Source organism: Protopterus annectens, chromosome 2.part0 (genome assembly GCF_019279795.1).
Source record: "Protopterus annectens isolate FY-2018-M chromosome 2.part0, PAN1.0, whole genome shotgun sequence".
NCBI classification, from domain to species: Eukaryota; Metazoa; Chordata; order Ceratodontiformes; family Protopteridae; genus Protopterus; species Protopterus annectens.
This window is the reverse complement of record NC_056728.1, coordinates 206748878-206767736: the sequence shown is the minus strand read 5'-3', so window position 1 is coordinate 206767736 and position 18859 is coordinate 206748878.

Sequence of the window (18859 nt, the reverse complement as noted above, 5' to 3'; positions counted from 1 at the left end):
TATGGGGAGTGTCTACTGTAGTTGCCATCTGCATTTCCTGTGTTATGCCTTACTGCAGCTGTGTAATTCCACCGGGCTTGCAGGTATGGGTGCCATCCTGGTCGTAGGCTTGTCCATCCATGGGGATTGCCTACTGGACACTGTTATGGCCTGTACACATTCCACACCTGCATTTAGCATTATCCGGTGGATGCTTTGCATTATTAGTGGGGAGTAGGTCATGTGCTGCACCCACATCACTCCCACGGGGCGGGACAACGGCTTATCTGCCAAACAACACCGAGCTCCATTTCTGCATACCCAAGATCCCATGGCTGCAACCCTCGATAGTACCCATTACACATCCTTCATGTGTGCGGGACTGGGATGTGGACACACATGTATGGACACGTCGATCTGGGGATTTCTGTTCATATGTCCTGCATTTCATGGACACCTGTCATCAACCTTGAACACGCTGGTGGTGCATATGTCTAACTGTGCCGTAGTCACGGCTATCGCATCATCTGGTGGTCGGAAACGGCTGGATGGAATTCTGTTAGGAGAAATTTTTGGGTCCTACAATGGACACCAATGTGCATATGTAAAGTTAGATGTTGCTGGACTGTGTCCAACTGGCCAGTGGTTTTGACGGCTGCTGTATGTTCCCCAATCGCGGATGTCTGTTTGACTACCCATTCTACGTGGTGCTACGTAAACCAGGTGTTTTAGAACTGTGAACAAATGGTGTACATCCAAAGATGCAGGTTAGCAACTGCTTTAAATAAACCTCAGACGTCCCAATAGGAAATATCCGTCACTGTATTTTCAACATAACACCACCAGAACATGTTGATCCCCTATGTATTCATTGAAGCATGTTTTCTTTATAGGTGGGAACGCCATAGTTTACATATCCTAGTTGACGTTGTTGGTGTGCCATTAGTACGTGTTCCACAGGTCGCCCATCTGTTCCGCAGTATGGCAGCGAGTGCTCCCAATTTTGTTGCTGGCAGATTGAGTGCTGTGTACGCCGGTGTTCGCACGGCGGTCCAACTTTGTATGGGGAATGTCAACTGTAGTCCCTATGTGTATTTCCTGTGTTATGCCTTACTGCGGCTGTGTAATTCCACCGGGTTTGCAGTTATGGGTGCCATCTTAGTCGTACGCTTGTCCATCCATGAGAATTGCCTACTGGACACTGGTATAGGGCTGTACACATTTCACACCTGCATTTAGCATTCTCCGGTGGATGCTTTGCATTATTAGTGGGGAGTAAGGCAGGTGCTACGCCCACATCCCTCCCACAGGGCGGGACAATGGATTATCTGCCAAACGACACCGAGCCCTGTTTCTACATACCCAGGATCCCTTGGCTGCAACACTCGACAGTACCCATTACACATCCTTCATGTGTGCGGGACTGGGATGTGGACGCACTTCTATGGACTCGGAACTCTGGGGATTTCTGTGCATATGTGCTGCATTTCATGGACAGTTGTCATCAACATTGAACACGCTGGTGGTGCATATGTCTAGCTGTGCCGTGGTCACGACTGCCGCTTCTCCTGGTTGGACGATGAAGGCTGGCAGGTATTCCATACAGGACAATTTTTGGGTCCTACAATGGACACCAATGTGCATATGTAAAGTGTAGAGCTTGTCGGACTGTGTCCATGTGGCCAGTGGTTTTGACTGCTGCTGCTGTGTGTTCACCAATTGCGGATGTCTGCTTGACTACCCATAGTGTGTAGTGCTACGGAAACCATGTTTTCCAAAACCGGAACCAAATGGTGTACATCCAATGATGCAGGTTAACAACTGCTTTAATTAATCCCCAGAGGTCCCAGTAGGGAAGTATCGCCACTTTATTGTCGGAATGACACCACCATACCAGGTAAATCACGGGCACTTTGGCCCGGTCTTACCGGCCATTTGCATGCATAATTAGCAGACACGTGTCAATACATGTATAATAATACATATTGTAATACCGACGTTAATCTATGTTATTTGGACAATGGCTTCTGCTATTGACATATGTTGCTGTGGGTGTTGCCGGTTACCATACACATGGCTTTCTCAAAGGCCGAATTCACAATTCTGAACACTACTGTGGTCTCCTTTAAGGACCCTGAGCCAGTGGTCAACAGTACTCAAGCCACTGCATCACTTACATATGCCTTCTACTGGTACCTACAGGACTGCATGGATCAGGCATTCCCTTACCCAACTGTGGTTCATTGTACCAATGCCAAGCATCCAGTGTGGTGTACCCCAGCCATACACAGGCTGTACAACGAGAGGAGGTGGCTACTACAAGGCAGAGCAGACACCTTGTGAGGTATGACACCCTTGCTCATTATATGTGAAGAGCTACAGGCTGTCATGACATAGTCCGGGGCAGGTTCCACAGATATATCTCCAAGGACTCGGCAGACAATCATACAGCCTTCATTTGCTATGCTGGACACCTGGGAGGTAACTCACACATATGCTCTGACTGGGTTCACAATGATGTGGAGTTTACTGAACATACACACATTGCCAACATACGGGCTGACAGGTTCGGTGAAGACATCTCCACCCCCTCCCCCCCACATGGAGAGATGTCTGTACCAGCGGTTTGTGGTCCCTGAATGTTCTGTAACGCACGGGTGGGACATGCTCTCTCCAGGGTAGTGAACACAGCATCCATGGGACCAGCTGGTGTCCCAACTGTGTACTCCGCGATCTCATTGAGGAATTAGACCCACAGTTAGGACAGCTGTTTATTCTTAGCCTCACCTCGGGTAGCATTACCCAAGTTGTGTCGCACGGCGACTGTAGTCCCACTTCACAGGGCCAGTGCCTCCACTGACCCTGGTTATTACTGTCCCATTACCATGAGAAGACTTATCTGCAAAGACATGGGGAGGGATCATACTGTGGCCCGTAGATGACGACATAGGGGACCTGCATACTTTGCATCCTACCCAGTTTGGCTTGGTCAGGGGCGGTTCATGCATTTAAATCCTGGTTGACGTTTTAGGGACAGTCACCGAGGCCATTGATGGGGGTCTTGCAGTCCATACAGCCTACCTCGATCTGGCAAAGGCCTTCAACACAATACCCCCCTTGGGTATCATTGATAAACCCATCGGCTTGGATGTGAACACGTACATTGCAGGATGGGTTGCAAACTGGCTAGGTGACACGACCCACGCGGTCATAGTTGCTGGCAGCATGTCGGACTTACTGCCTGTCACAGGCGGTGTCCCACGGGGCTCTGCCCTGGGTCCACTCTTTTTCTACATCTACATTTCCACAGTACATGCACACACAGGGGTGTTATGGCTGACATTGTTTGTAGATGACTGCGAACCGGGTGCCATAGTGGGACGGACATCTGACACAGATATCCTTCAAAGAGGCCTCCCAGATATGGATATCTGCTGTCAGGGACATGGCCTACAGCTAAATGCCAGGTAATGCATAGTCATACCAGTCGGGAAGAACGAGGTCACCCCTGTCCGGCATATGGGTGGCAGTCCACTGAGCACGGGGGTAATTACCAGGGATCTGGGGACCCAGGTTGTCGGTCACCATTCGTTCGACACACACGTTGCTATCGTGGTTCGGTAGAACTTCTACATTGCCCACCTAATCGTGCAGGGATTCACATCTAGATCAGGGTAGGTCATCGTCTCCTTGTACTCATTACGTGTTACACCTATGATTGAGTACATTGCCCCATTCGGAGGGTATCTGACCCGACACCTACAGCAGCTGGGAAGGCCCCATAGGTTAATCGTCAGACAGATGCAGGGTGTCAGGGATTTGTGTTATGCTGCCCCACAGTTAGGACTCCTGCTCCATTCAGTCACATACCTCTTGTTCGGTGTTGACCTGTGCCTGACATACGAGGCCATGTCGACCCATATTTGATGACTATGCTTCACCTACTGGATCTACATCCCTCTGAACCACAAGGGCAGGTGACGTGAACCTTGACACGGTCATTAATAGGATGTGTTGGAGTGACACATACGTCACCCAGACACTCACTATGCTGTGGATCTACATCACAGTACATGTGAGGCAGAGAACCTTGCTAGCCTTGTTCGAGGGGGATCTTGTCCATTGGATGGGGGATTGCAGATATACCCCAGGGATTACATCATTGCCACTGCTTGACAGAGGTACAGCAATTTAATAGGCATTTTATCTCCGGACCAGAGGGTTGGCAAAGGAATCCTAACTATGGGCTAGGGTTATGGCTGACCTTGGGTAGATAGCCTACTCTGTACCTATGGACCTATGAACCTATGTTCATAGTTTGTCCCATTCACACTTGTCTATCCCCTATCCTCTTTATCATGTGTATATTTCTGTGGCACGTGATTGACCTCTGTATTACCTGCAGGTATGCTGTCTACAGTGCACATACATCACGGTTGATTACAGTGTATCTGTGTCCCTACCTCTGTGATACTGAGGACTACCACACATCCTTCACAGCATTACATGCATATGTCCATTCTATTATTCTTTGGCCTATGGGGGGGTGTTAAGGCAACGGTTACACGTGTCCCTGTTTGTGCGTGCGTCATGGTGGTCTTTGACCAGCCTCCGTTGCGGTCATGGGATGGACGGTAGTGTTGGTGTGTGTTTGGCATGTGTTTTCACTGCCGGTACATCTGTGGGAGGTGGGGTTGGCACATGTTCCTCTTTGCAGGGGGCCCCATCCTGGACTTTTGTGTCATGCATCTACACTTGGCACGTGCCATATGTCCTGTGCTATTCCCACAGTCGTGTATGCCTTCATGCATTACTACTGCGTGTTACTGGCTGTTTGTATGTGATACACATGGCTATTATGGTGGTTGGCTTGGCCTATTCCCATGCTATGACATACCCATCCATCCGGGCATATGCATGTTATTCCGTCCTTTGCATTGGCCGTGGGTGTTTGGCCGTCCGGCAACGCTACTCTCAACATGTGATGTCCCACCTTCCCCTTCTGTGCCTGTGGCACCCTGTTAGGGCATCCTGTTTGGTAGGCAGATGTTCCGCTATATGTGTTGTGTTTGACATGTCTGCATAGCTAATCATCGGTACGGTGGTTGAACATACCGCCTTGTCCAGATGTATACAGTTATGTGCACCGTGGCGTGTGCACGCCTATGGGGTTTCGACAGGTCCATAACACATGCGGGATGTACACATTCTGCCGATACATTCACATGCAGCCATTTGGATATCTGTACCTGAGGTGGGTTGTTAACATGTGGGGTACATATTTGCCCGCGTGGCACTGCCTAAGACAATACTTCTTACCACATTTCAGGTATGCCCATTGTGTGTAGGTGTGTAGCTGCGCAAGGCTGCTAGCTGGGTTGGGTGCACGGTCGTACATGGGTGCAGGATACATGCTATGATGGGGCTATTGTGTATTACATTTGCATGCATGAGTTCTGCTTCTGGATATTACGCTTAGACATACGCCGTCCTGTGTGTATGTGACGAGCACGTTGCTGGGTGTGGTACATGTTGCTATGCACATGTTTGCCTGTGTTTAGGGTATCTTGTTTCCTTCTTGTTGTTATATCGACACGGCTACCCGGCTGTGTACTCTCACTACTGCTGGTGACCATGCCCATGTCGCTACTTGTATGTCGGTGCGGCGCGCTGACATGCTGCGGTACACCTTCACTGGGTATGCCCACTGACAGTGCATTGCGGGACGGACATGGTATTACGCGTATCCTTTGTTCCTTGGATGGGTACACTTAGGGCTTCGTGGGTTGATGTTTGGTTCTCCATTTTGTTGGGACAGGTACTATGTTGCATAGTCTGCGTACGTTTCATTCTCCACGGGCCCTGGCTGGTGCGGTTACTATTACGGGCGGCCTGTGGAAGTCAGCACTTTAGGTTGTTCATCACCTGCCGGCTTGGCCACGCCTCCGGACGCATCCTACTTGGGCTCGCTCACGTGCCCTACGCACGTGTCTGTGGTTGCGGCGCGCACTCATTACTATGCATATGGCGCTGCTACGCCGACTATTCACTGCACCGCCGGTGCAAGCCTTACACCGGCCTTGCGCCGAGCTTCATAAATCCCGGGGAAGGAGACACACAGGTTCCATGTCAAATCATTATTTGATTTAATTGACTGTTATATAACCATCATATTTAGTCATAGATAGTTATAAGTTAACGGGTTTACAGTCAGTGTAAATTTCAAATAGAAGCAAGTGTGACATTTTATTGCAAAGTGACAATCTGCCGATGAATCACAATGCAAGACTTCTATAATACACATTCATTAGTTCTTAAGAACACATTTGCATATAAAACTAAAAAAGTAAATAAAAATGGAGAGATCCATCTATACTTAACACAGCCACTCTGTTAAACAGTTTTTAATATTTATACATGTTACATATGTATGTACATACAAATATTTCAGACGTGAGCTATAATGCCATTCTTACATGCAAACTGGTAGTTATAGTTTGACCTCATTTCCATTTCTTATATTTTTTTCAGCTATCATCTTGCTTGAATTCCACTTCTGCATTTTGCCAAACTGTTTGACATTCGTTCAGAAAGTGGTATAATTCTTTATTCTGTTTACAATTTTCTGTTTGTGTCTTGTACCATAGAGCTCAGGTTGTGATTCAAAAGGGTCTGTCCACCTCCCACTTACATCATTATCAAACTGAAATTAATTAGTAAACAAGCAGATAAACAGTTGAATAAAGAAATAAGGGAGAATGAATTAAATTATTTGACTCAGAGGTTAAGTTTAATTCATGGTACCTTGGAGAGTACAGCACACATATATTTGTTTTCATTACTTATTAAAGTAAACAATTAAATGTTTTCTTTACATGTAACTTGTTATGTGTGTATATAGTTGGTACTCTTACAGGCCAGAAAAAACACAGTAGGGTGTTTTCTGAAAAAGAAAAATAGTACAGTGTGTAAAGCTAAACTATGCAGTAATGACATTCAAATGAGATGGATTATAGCAATATGTTCATCAATAAATTGATGTTTTGTCTGCATACATATTCTGTATGCAACACGGGCATTTGTAATGTACTTGGTAATTATATATTATGTTGATAAGTTCATAGGTATGTACTAGGCATGCAGTTCAAAATACCATTTATAAGCATAGCCAGCTAAGCTTGAGCGCTGAGTGAGTCAGCTAACCTCCATGGTCAAGAAGCACCATGTTATATACCCTAGATAGGATTTATGAATTCCCAGCTATTCATCCAGAATATTACTGAATACAGACCATGTATAGTATTGCTTTACATGCATAAGAGGTCTAGTCAGTAAGTGTAGGATTCCTTGGGATAGAAATCTGTTGTGCCAGCCATATTCTGTTTCTGTGTCTATAAAATATCACAGGCTTTGTTGTGGGTGTTCATGGTGGTGTGTGTTTTGCATAGCTGTAAGAGGTCAAGCAGGGTGAAATGGGCCATGTACCCTACTGATGGACAGCATTCTGCCTGCTGAAGAATGGCATACAGAGCAAGAACTGCAGATATCAAAAATAAGTATCATCGTGAATAGTGGCAACAGTAAGGATTATGGAAGGGTGTTCATCTGAGCAAACTGTGTGGCCTCAGTGTAAATATTATAATTTGGGTTTTAACACAACTTTACATGTTATACCTTTGGTACCATGGTAAAGTGCAGGTAATGTTAACATGTTCCACAAGGTTTGTAGGTTCATAGGTGTGTACTAGGCTAATGGCCCTGGGTTCTTTACAAGCCTAGCCCATAGAAGTACCCTGGCATTGTCACCCATCATTAGTTCCCAGTGCCTCTACCAAGTAGAGCCACTGGATTGATCCCCGGGGTGAATTTTCTATTTCCCGTCCACTCATCAAGATTTATCTAGAAGAGGGCTAGTGAGGTGCTCTGCTTGACATATATGGGAAGTCTATTCCAGAGCATGGGCAGTCTCTGGGTTATGAACCTGTCCCTCCAGCATGTTCTATTGATTGTGGTAATGAGGCTGAGGCCTTTGCAGCATGTGGTGTGGAGGGATTGGGATTTCTTTAGACGTAGCATTTCTAACAGAGCTGGGTCAGACATGGCTTTGTAAGTCAGAGATCACCTCTTAGTACACGATATGAGACAGAGAATAGCTGGAGTTGTTTGAGTCTGTCTATCTAGGACATGTGTTTAAGGCCTAGGATCCTCTTCATGTGGTGCTTCTGTGGCCTCTCCAGCTGCTGCATGATCTATATTAGAACATTGAATATTTAACAGTTCGAATTACTAAAGGTTGACTTTTAGTGATCGAACTGTTAAAACACTGAATGTTCAGAAAAAAAAAATGTGTAGACAGGGGGGCAAACCCTCCTGCACCCCCCCATACCCCCCGCTACTTAAATATACCAATTCCGATACTGCACTACATTGAAGTAAATGGAACTCTCCCCTTACGGAGATTTCCTTTTACTTGTTCAATGTTTGGCAGTTTTGCTATTCTCGTGTTTACAATGTCAGATTCGACATTGTTGGCTTTTGACAATCTAATATAGACCCCCTGCAGCAGGTGTCTAGTGAGGTACATGCCAAATGGGGCATTATACTCTATGATTGGTCTAATGAGGGAGTAGTAGAGAGAAATGATGACCTCTTTCTTCCTGTATGGAAAACCCTTAGTAATGAGATGCGCCATATAGAAGGACTTTCTCACCACAGTGGCAATATGGGGATCAAAGGAGAGGTTGCTGTCAACCTGTGTCCCCCGATCTCTTCTAATTCCTTCAGTGTTCAGTGGGCTCCCATCAATGTGGTAATTAGTGAGAACTGAGTTTTTCCCAAAGGTGATGAAGCATTTTTTGGCATTAAGCTTAAGGTCATGGTTTTGACAACAGTCATTGGTCTCAGTGAAGACTTTCTGTAGGATGTCTGCATCAATTGTGGAGTTAATAATGACTCCCAACTTGCAGTCATCCACGAATTTGGTCAGCCAGAGTCTCTCCATGTTGGCCTGGACTTATGAGAAGTACATGCCAAACAGGACAGAACCCAGGACTGATTCCTGTGGGACTCCACTCATGACTGGTCAGCAGTCTGACTTGGAGTCCACTACTTTCACAGTGTGTGTTCTATCTGTGAGTCAGTTTACAACCCACTTAACGATATAGGGGTTGATACCTAGTTTGTTGAGTTTGTCAGTAATTCCTGAGTGAGGAATGGTATCAAAGGCCTTGGCCATATCGAGGTAGGCTGTATGAACTGCTTTACCTTCATCCACCGCTCTGGTGACTGATTCAAAGAAGCCAACCAGGTTGAGCATGATCTACCTTTCACAAAACCAAATTGCGTGGGATATAGAGTTTGGAGATTCCCTATATCCCTGTTAATTAGGTCCACGATGATGTGCTCCATAGCCATATCAGACTCGACAGGCTAATGGGTCGATAATTTCCAGGGTCTGTAGTCACTCCTTTTATGGTGAGGGATGACTGGAGTTTTCCAGGGTCTGTAGTCGCTCCTCCTTTACAGAGAGGGATGACTGTAGATAATATATAAGACAGGGGTTTGCGTTCACATGGAAAAGCACCAGCAAGGTACAAGGTGATCAAACATGCAGTAAGCTCCAGTCACAAAAGGTATTGTTGAAAGGTGCAATATGTGTCTTACAGGTTACACCCAGGTTTGAAAAATAAAAGACAACAATGTTAAAGGGGCACTGGCTTGTTTCTAAACTGTGTTCCTTGCTTCGGACCGAAATGTAAATGTTGCCACCCACTTTTTCAAACTACTCCCGTTTTGTGACATTACAGTTAGCTCCACCCCAAGTATTACTTTCCTTTGTATACCCTCTCCCATTCCTGTTTTGTTTCCCGTGCATAAATGTAGACTTTGTTGTTATAATTCCTACTGATTTTCAGTAAGAATTAAGAGTGTTTTTAAGTCCCAGGCTTTTAGCATATGAGTGCATCTGCAGCAATCAGGTTAGACTTGTTACATTTCTGTTGAGTCGCAACAGTTATAAAATATACTTTTCCCGCCTTTGAGTTAATGTCAGAAGCACTGAAATGTTTAGAACATCACAATGTAACTGTAGCAAGTCATTTTACATTTCTAGCAAAGGGATTGCTACAGTTACAGATTGTTACCATCTTCTTTTTAGCATTTGCATTCATGTAAGAAGTGCTACAGCGCTTACTGTATCCAATGTATCAAAACGTAACTGTAGCAAGCCTTTTGCCACCAATATAAAATGTTCTGCTACAGTTACAAAATGATCGTTTCATTCTTTATTTCAATATTTGCGGTCACATAAGAAGCACCCAAGCACCAAAATGCTTACTTACCAATGTATCAGAATGGAACTATAGCAAGCCCTTTGCCAGAAATGTAAAATGGCCTTGCTACAGTTGCACACAGATAACTGCATTTTTACCCATTTATGTTGAATAACAGGTTATGCATTAGCATGCATTTTTATGATGGGTGTGCAGCTTGTGACTCACATGTCTGTGATTATTTAGTCCCTTAATTGCTAGTTGATTTGCCAGAAAACAAACCGTTTTACCAAGAAGGTGAGACCACACATATGAGAAGAAAATCTGGACAGTTGAGCTGTAATCTGGTCATGCCAGAAGTGCTTACAGTTTTGGAATGTAACTATAGCAAGTCCATTTTACATTTATGGCAATGGGCTTGCTAAAGTTATAAATAGATCTTTTCCATTTTTTTTAATATTTGCATTCGTGTAAGAAGTGCTAAAGCTCTGCATTAATGTGTCAGAGCATAGCTGTAGCAAGCCCTTTGCAAGATGTGTAAAGTGGGCTTGCTACAGTAACAAACAGATCTTTTCTGTTTCCTTTTTTTAACCATTTCTGGTCATTCCGAATAACAAGTTATGTATTAGCATGCATTTTTACGAAGGGTGTGCAGCCTGAAACCCAAATGTCTGTTATTATTTAGTCCCTTCAGTACTCCTTGATTTGCCAAAAAAACAATAATTGTATGATAAAGAGACTACATATATGAGGTGAAAATCTGCATGGTTGAGAGGTAATCTGGTCATGACAATTACACTGAAAGGCTTACAGTGTTGGAATCTAATTGTAGCAAGCTCATTTTACATTTCTGGCAAAGGGCTTGCTAAAGTTTCACTTTTTTCGTATTACTACTTTTTACTAAGGACCCTCTCCTACCGGCGGCTACATCACAGTGCCTCCTACCCTTGTTCCCTTATAGTGATAAGGGAAGCAAGAAACTCTCTAATATCAATATTTCCTGCCTCGGACACTTGACTCCTTTTGCCTGAAGACTAAGGACCCTCTCCCACCAGCGGCTAAATCACAGTGCCTCCTACCCTTGTTCCCTTATAGTAATAAGGGAAGCAAGAAAGTATGTTAATTTCCTGCATTTTTAGAAGTGTATAGAGCAGGACTATTTACTTGTAGGTGGTTTAAGGTTGCTTCTAAGCCAGGACTGTCTGCAGCCATTTCCTTATAGTTTGTATTTTTCCCCACAACATTTTGAAATAGATTCCATTTATATCCTCTCCTGCCCTCCCTTGACCGGACTCTCCCCTACTTATAATCTACCTCTGTAATTACTGTCTTTGTCCACTAGGTGGCATCCTTGCCCAGCTCTACCAATCCCTCTACTCTATACCATATTCCTCTCAGAATTTCCTTGTCCAATACTTTGCTCAGTTCACTAAGTTGTATTACTACATTAGCAACTTTATCCTACCATCCCTCCCACCACTCAGAATAAATCTCTTTGTACCTACATTACTTACCTTTGTTCAAAGCACTTTTCTCTGACTTTTCCTCATATGCTTCTTCCTACCATCCCTCCCACCACTCAGAATACCTCTCTTTGTACCTACATTACTTACCTTTGTTCAAAGAACTTTTCTCTGATTGTGCCTCATATGCTTCTTCCTTCTCTTGTCTTAACCCGCTCCGTTCGCCCTGCGGGCTTACTCTGCTCCCCTACCCTACCCCCAATTCCCACCCACCCCCAGTGGCCCTAAACTTATACTTCTATAACCACACCCTCCTAAACACACAACCAATCAGATGGTGCCACCATCCTAGTAAATTGAACCACACCTACTTTTCACGTAACCAATCTCTACCCCTAATTAATTATAATCTCAACTCAAACTCCTCCTCTCCTCCTAACCCATAACTCTACTAAACAACCTAATATTTCCTTACCTATTCTACCATCATGTCTACAAAAACCACCTCAACCCTAACTAAACTACTACTCTGTACCACACTCACATCTGTACTAACCTCAGCATATGTGATAACCTCCTATGAACACCCAAATACTTCTCATCCTAACCATCCAAGAAAACAAACAGTCCCACATACTCTCACATTCACCCTTAATAACATCACTATTACATCCACACCTAGATACATACTAGCTAAATACCACAGACTTGCCCACATTACATACAACAACCTTACAACAAAGAAATTCTGCTACCAAATTAGTAACACACATTATCTTTTACTTTCACTAAAAAAATTCCTTACTGGATGGAGACATACATCCTAATCCTAGCCCACATAATGTCCTATCCACTGGACATCTCACCAACAATCCCTCTATTCCCCTCATCCCCAAAAAACACCCCAACTCTCTCTTCATTGCACATCTCAATATCCAAAGTATAAATAACAAAGTTCCCCATCTTCATGCTCTCCTGGATATACACTCTTTTGATATTCTATGTTTGACAGAGACTTGGCTTAAACCTACAACACAAGATAATGAAATTATCCCACCAGGTTATAACATACTTAGACTTGACTGTATAAAAAGAAAAGGAGGGGGAGTAGGACTTCTTTTTAAAAATGGACTACAAGTCACCTCTATACCCTATAACCTACCAAAAGACAACCATGCTGAAGTCCTTATTTCCAAATTACAGCTCAACTCTAGTAAATCCTTATATATCTTTTGTATCTATCTACCTCCTGGAAACAATATCAGCATTCTAGAGGATATTCTGAGCTGGATCTTGACATCCTTCCCACAGGAAACAATTATCCTAGGAGACTTTAACATAGATTGGAAGAACATAAATACTGAACATCCTACCTCTCACATTAACCGTCAAGGCTTCTCTCAGACCATTACCTTCCCAACAAGAATAAACAAACCAAACAAAAAAGAGAGCACTTTGGATTGGATCCTTATTAATAACTACCACCAAAATTGCACAGTTGGTATCCTCCCTGACGATGTAAGTGACCATTCCTTGACTTATATAATCAAGCATAAGTTTAATACCCCTCACCTAACCTCATATAGGACTATACGGTCCAACAAGCAATTTAACCAACACCTTTTCCAGAGTGAACTCAGTGCCTGTGATTGGTCTCAATTAAAAACCCTCCCACTTGAGCAGACTGTCAAATATTTCAACTCTAAGTTCTTAGAAATCCTAGACCACCACGCTCCTAAATGTACTATCAGAACTAGGTCCAAACCTGCCCCCTGGCTTACAAATGAAACCAAGAAAAAAAATCCTCCTCAGAAATAAAGCCTGGTCCAAGTGGCGAACTAATAAAAGTACATCAGATCAACAAAGCTTTAGATATATGAGAAACATGACAAAAAAAGAAATTCTCTCAGACAAAAAAAAACTTCTACTGTAAAATGCAGCAACCAAACCAAAACAATCCTCAAAAATTCTGGGCAAGTATCAATAGACTCGTCTATCCAGGTCACTCCAGAACACCAACCCCAACAGGTGCAACACCTGAGACTCCTATCCAAACTGCCAATGCTTTCAATTCCTTCTTCACAGAGGCTATCCAATCTCTAGCCAGTCAACTAGCTCCTGATAGAGCCAGTCTTCTTAAATCTTCTCCAAGCTCTCTTCCTACCTTCCAGTTTCTACCCACCTCTACAAATTATATATATAAACTCATTCTAAAACTTAAGCCTTGTACTCCTTCTGCTGACCAGATCCCAGCCGAATACCTGCAAAAAGCAGCTAAAGGAGTAGCCTACCCAATATCCATCCTGATTAATAGAACTACTAATGAGGGAAGCATGCCTAACATCTGGAAAATCTCACATATTATCTCCCTACACAAAGGTGGCAACTCAAATTTATTTATTTATTTTATTTGCAGTTGGTTTACCAGGATAGTCCACTGGGCCAAAATGAACCCGTTTTCAATGGAGTCCTGGGGAGAAAAGCTCCAAAAACAAACAAACTAGGTACATACAGTAGATTACTAATGATAATTATACAAATGTAAAAGATACAAGCATTTAATTTCAAAAGTTCAGGAAACATTTAAAACAATACAGACTAGTGATGAAACTTGGAGGTGTTATAGGCTGTGAAAAGTAATATTGCATAGTGATACAGAGTAGTTATTATGTAAGAAGCATAAGCTTTAAAAGGTGCAGTCAAATACATTCTTTGCAGATACCATGGGAATAATAATGTGAGTTATGGGAATTAATAAGGAAAAATTGCTGGAGTAACATGAGAGAGAAAGGAAGATGAAAATTGCCATTATTAGTTATGAGGGGTGGGAGAAAGAGCATTCCCACTGGGACACTAGATATACGTGAAGAGATTTTTTGAACATATAATGGTTAGAGGTGGTGCAAATGGATGGTGGTAGTGAGTTCCAAAGATGTGCTAGGTTGTAGGATAGTAGGTTTTTGCCTGGGGACGAGTTGGTTTGTGCACTTCTAATAGATTTTGATTGTTTGACCTTAAAACTCTATCAGGTAGGTGCATCTTAAAGGCAGAAGACAGGGAGGGACAGAGAGAGGGGTTGAAAATGAGCTTGTGGGCAAGTGTTAGCTGAGTATAGCTGAGATGATTGGGTAGTTCTAGCCATTTAAGTTTTTGGAGAGAGGAACAGTGGTGGGTGGAAGACCTATGGCTGTTAGCGAACTTGGAGATTTTGTTTTTAGCAAGAGGAAAGTTGTTTTTTTAGAGAGGACTGAAGATTAGTTAGGAGTGGTGCTCCATAGAGAAGGGAGGGGATAAGAAAGGAAGTAGAGAGAGTGATTTTAGAAGTGGTTGTAAGGTACTGATTTTGTCGGTAGAGCATACCTAGTTTTTGATGGGTTTTTTTATATTTAATTGTAGATGGGAGTTGAAATTAAGCTGGCTGTCAATTTGGACCCCAAGTAACTTGACTTCTGACACCAGTTCCAGAAGTGAGTTATTTTGACTAGTAATCAAGAATGTGTTGATATCGAAAGGAGTAACTTTAGAGGGGGTAAATACCATTAATTTAGTTTTGGAAGCATTGAGTGCTAGGTGGTTTATTTTCATCCATTGCTCAGTGATTGAAAAAGCTTCTTGTGTAAGCTTTAGGAGTATAGGGGTAGATGTGGCAGAGCAGATAATGGTAGAATCATCTGCATTTTGGATGATATTTGAGAATGGAATAGATTTGCGGAAATCATTTATAAATATATTGAAAAGAAAGGGACCTAGTATGGAGCCTTGGGGAACTCCGGTGGGGGTACTAAGAAAAGAGGAGGTTGCCTTTTTCCATTTTACTGCTTGGTGTCTATTGGATAAGTAGCTGGAGAATCAGTTCAAAGAGGAGGGAGATAGGTTAAGTTTTGAGAGTTTAGTTAAGAGCAGGCTGTGTGAGATAGTGTCAAAGGCCTTAGAGAGGTCAGGTAGTAGGGTAGAAACAATTTGGCCAGAGTCACGAGCTTTATTTACAGTTTCAAGAAAGGAGAGGAGGGCTGTCATGGTGCTATGATTTGGTCTGAATCCATGTTGTGTGGGAGTTAGAAGGTTATTATCTAAGAGATGTGGTAAGAGTTGAAGTTGGACACACTTTTCTAGAAGTTTAGAAATGGGGGACAGGATAGCAATGGGTCGGAAGTTGTTGACATTGCCAGGAGAAGATCGAGAGTCAATCAGTGGAGCATAGTTTGCAGGAGGGTAAGTTGTAGCAGGGTAAGTAGAGGGGACCTGGATGTAATAGGTGGAGTGGGCTATAAGTTATAGGAGAGAAAGTGAGAAATGAATGTAAAACCTGAGAGAATACCAGAAGTGAGTGAATTTAAATCAATAACAGTGGGGAGGGGATGCCATCTAGTGGACAAATGCTGAAGTGCACTTAGCCCACTAGGGCAGTCTAAGGACTAAATAGGACTGAAAGGAGAAGGGAGCTAGTGTAACTCAGGGAGCTAGATGAGGGTGAGATCGGAGAGACAGAAATAAGAGGGGTTTAGGCTGCTGGCTTTCCTGGCAGGGAGCGTACTGAGATAACAAGCAGGGGTTAAGAAATACAGAAGTTTAAGTTAGCAGCAGATGCACATACTTCCTTATTTTCTTCTGGGAGACTCCTGGTTCAATTTCCAGAAAGGGGGTTGAGGCAGCAGAGTAGTTATATTGCTTGAGCAATTGGATGAGTTTAGTTACTTTAGTTGGGTGTAGGTGTCCACCCAGGCGAAGTCCCAAGGGGAATGCAGGGCAAAAAAGTTCCTTATTTTATTCTGGGAGACTCCTGGTTCAATTTCCAGAAATGGGGTTGAGGCAGCAGAGTAGTTATATTGCTTGAGCAATTGGATGAGTTTAGTTACTTTAGTTGGGTGTAGGTGTCCACCCAGGCAAAGTCCCAAGGGGAATGCAGGGCAAAAAAGTGTAGGAGCGCACTCCTAGCCGGGAACATACAGCAGCCGAGGATGAATACTCTAATTATCGACCTATAGCCCTACTATCCCCCTTAGCAAAAATAATGGAAAAATGTATTCACCATCAGCTTCTAAACCATTTAATTCAACACAACATACTTGCTGAAAGCCAACATGGCTTTAGGCCATTCCACAGTACTACTGCTGCCCTCTTATCTTTTACTGATACCATAAACAAAAACCGCAATAACAATATTCTCTCTTCCTCTCTATTTATTGATCTCTCAAAAGCATTTGATATGGTAAACCACTCTCTACTTATAAATATTCTGAAATCACTCTCTCTTGATACTTTGGCTGTACAATGGTTTACTTCTTACCTCAGCAATAGGCAACAGGCTGTGCTGTGGGAGAATAAACTATCATCCCACCTTCCAGTCTCACTCGGTGTCCCTCAGGGCTCCATCCTAGGCCCTCTCTTATTCTCAATATTTATCAATGATCTCTACCTAGCTATTCCTCAGACAACATGCATACAATATGCAGATGATTAAACTTTAATCTGTGCAGCTGAATCTTCATCTGAACTACAATCCCTAACTCAGAAAATATTTAACATAGTTGAGACTTGGTTCATAAAACGTTGCCTCCTCTTGTATCCCAAAAAAACAAAGCTCCTTCTCTTTACACCTACCCGTAAATCCACGCCTTTAGATTTCTCTGTCATTTCTAACAATGGCACCCTCATATCCCCTGATTCTACCACCAAACCCCTAGGAATAACTATAGACAGTCACCTCAGCTTTGATAACCATATTAATAACACTATAAAAACAGTCAACAGAAAAATGGGCTCCCTATACAGGATCAAATATTTTCTCACTCCAACAGCCAGAACTACTATTGCCCACTCTCATCTAATCTCAACACTCCTCTATGCCTCACCAATTTATACCAACTTATCCAAGAAGAATCTTCTCAAACTCACTACATTTTACAACAACATTGCCAGATTTGCTACTGGTAATTGCTTTAGAACTCATCACTGCCAGAATCTAAAACAACTAGGATGGCTTGAACTGCAAAATCAGCTTTATTTTAACCAACTAACCATTGTTCATAAGATCCTCAACCAGTCCAACAACACTCCTATACTCTCAAACCTCATTACTCCGTATAAAAATCTTAATACCTTACGCTCTGCTAACAAACCTCTACTTAGTATTAGTAAGTCTAACAACATGGCAGGAAACTCTCTTTTCGCTAACACAACTGGGAAATACTGGAATCTTCTACCTAGTGATCTTATATCACTTCCTTCCCTACACCACTTCAAACAAAAACTCAAAATATACCTTAGAACACAATGACTATGCCCTTGCACTAACCCTGACTAACCTACTACTTCAGCGACTATGTTTCTCCTAACTCCTCTCTAATTATAATTTAATGCTCTTTCTGCAAACGTCAGAAGAATAGCGAACCCGCTTTAGTGATGTTCTACCTCACATGGATATCTTAATCAACATGTTATCAATACTCTTATGTAACCATTCTCAGGAAATTGTAAACCTTAAGTTTAATCTACCTCATGAGAATATCTTGTCCCATATTATTGTAAATATTTGTCTTGTAATAAACTGTAAAATGTTTGTATCTACTGCTATGTTAACTTGATTGTAACCTTACATACACTGTTTTTATTTGTAACCTTATACATTTTGTTATAATGTATCTGTCTTTGGAGCTTTTCTCCCCTGGCCTCTACTGAAAATGGACATATATCCAGTTGGACTAGCCCGGTCACAAATGTAAAATAAATAAATAAAATAAATAAAATTTGCGATCATGTAAGAATCTTTGAACTATTTACTGTATCCAATGTATCATAATGTAACTGTAGCCCTTTTGTCAGAAATATAAAATGAGGTTGCTACAGTTCCAAACAGATATTTGTATCCATTTCTGGTCATCTTTGATAGAATAACAGGTTATGCAATTGCAGGCATTTTTATGAAGGATATATGCCTGAAACTCAAATGTCTCTCATTATTTAGTCTTTTTTAATTTCTCCCAGTCTCTTGGGTTTATAATACCATGACAGGAATGGACCCCATTCCTAAATCAAGCTACGATTAAAGTTCATGAAGTTAGTATTGTTTCACTCTTTGATGTCAGCCAAAACTGCTCTCACCCACAATATGCCCAGTAATGACTCCTGCAATTTGTATGCTTGTTA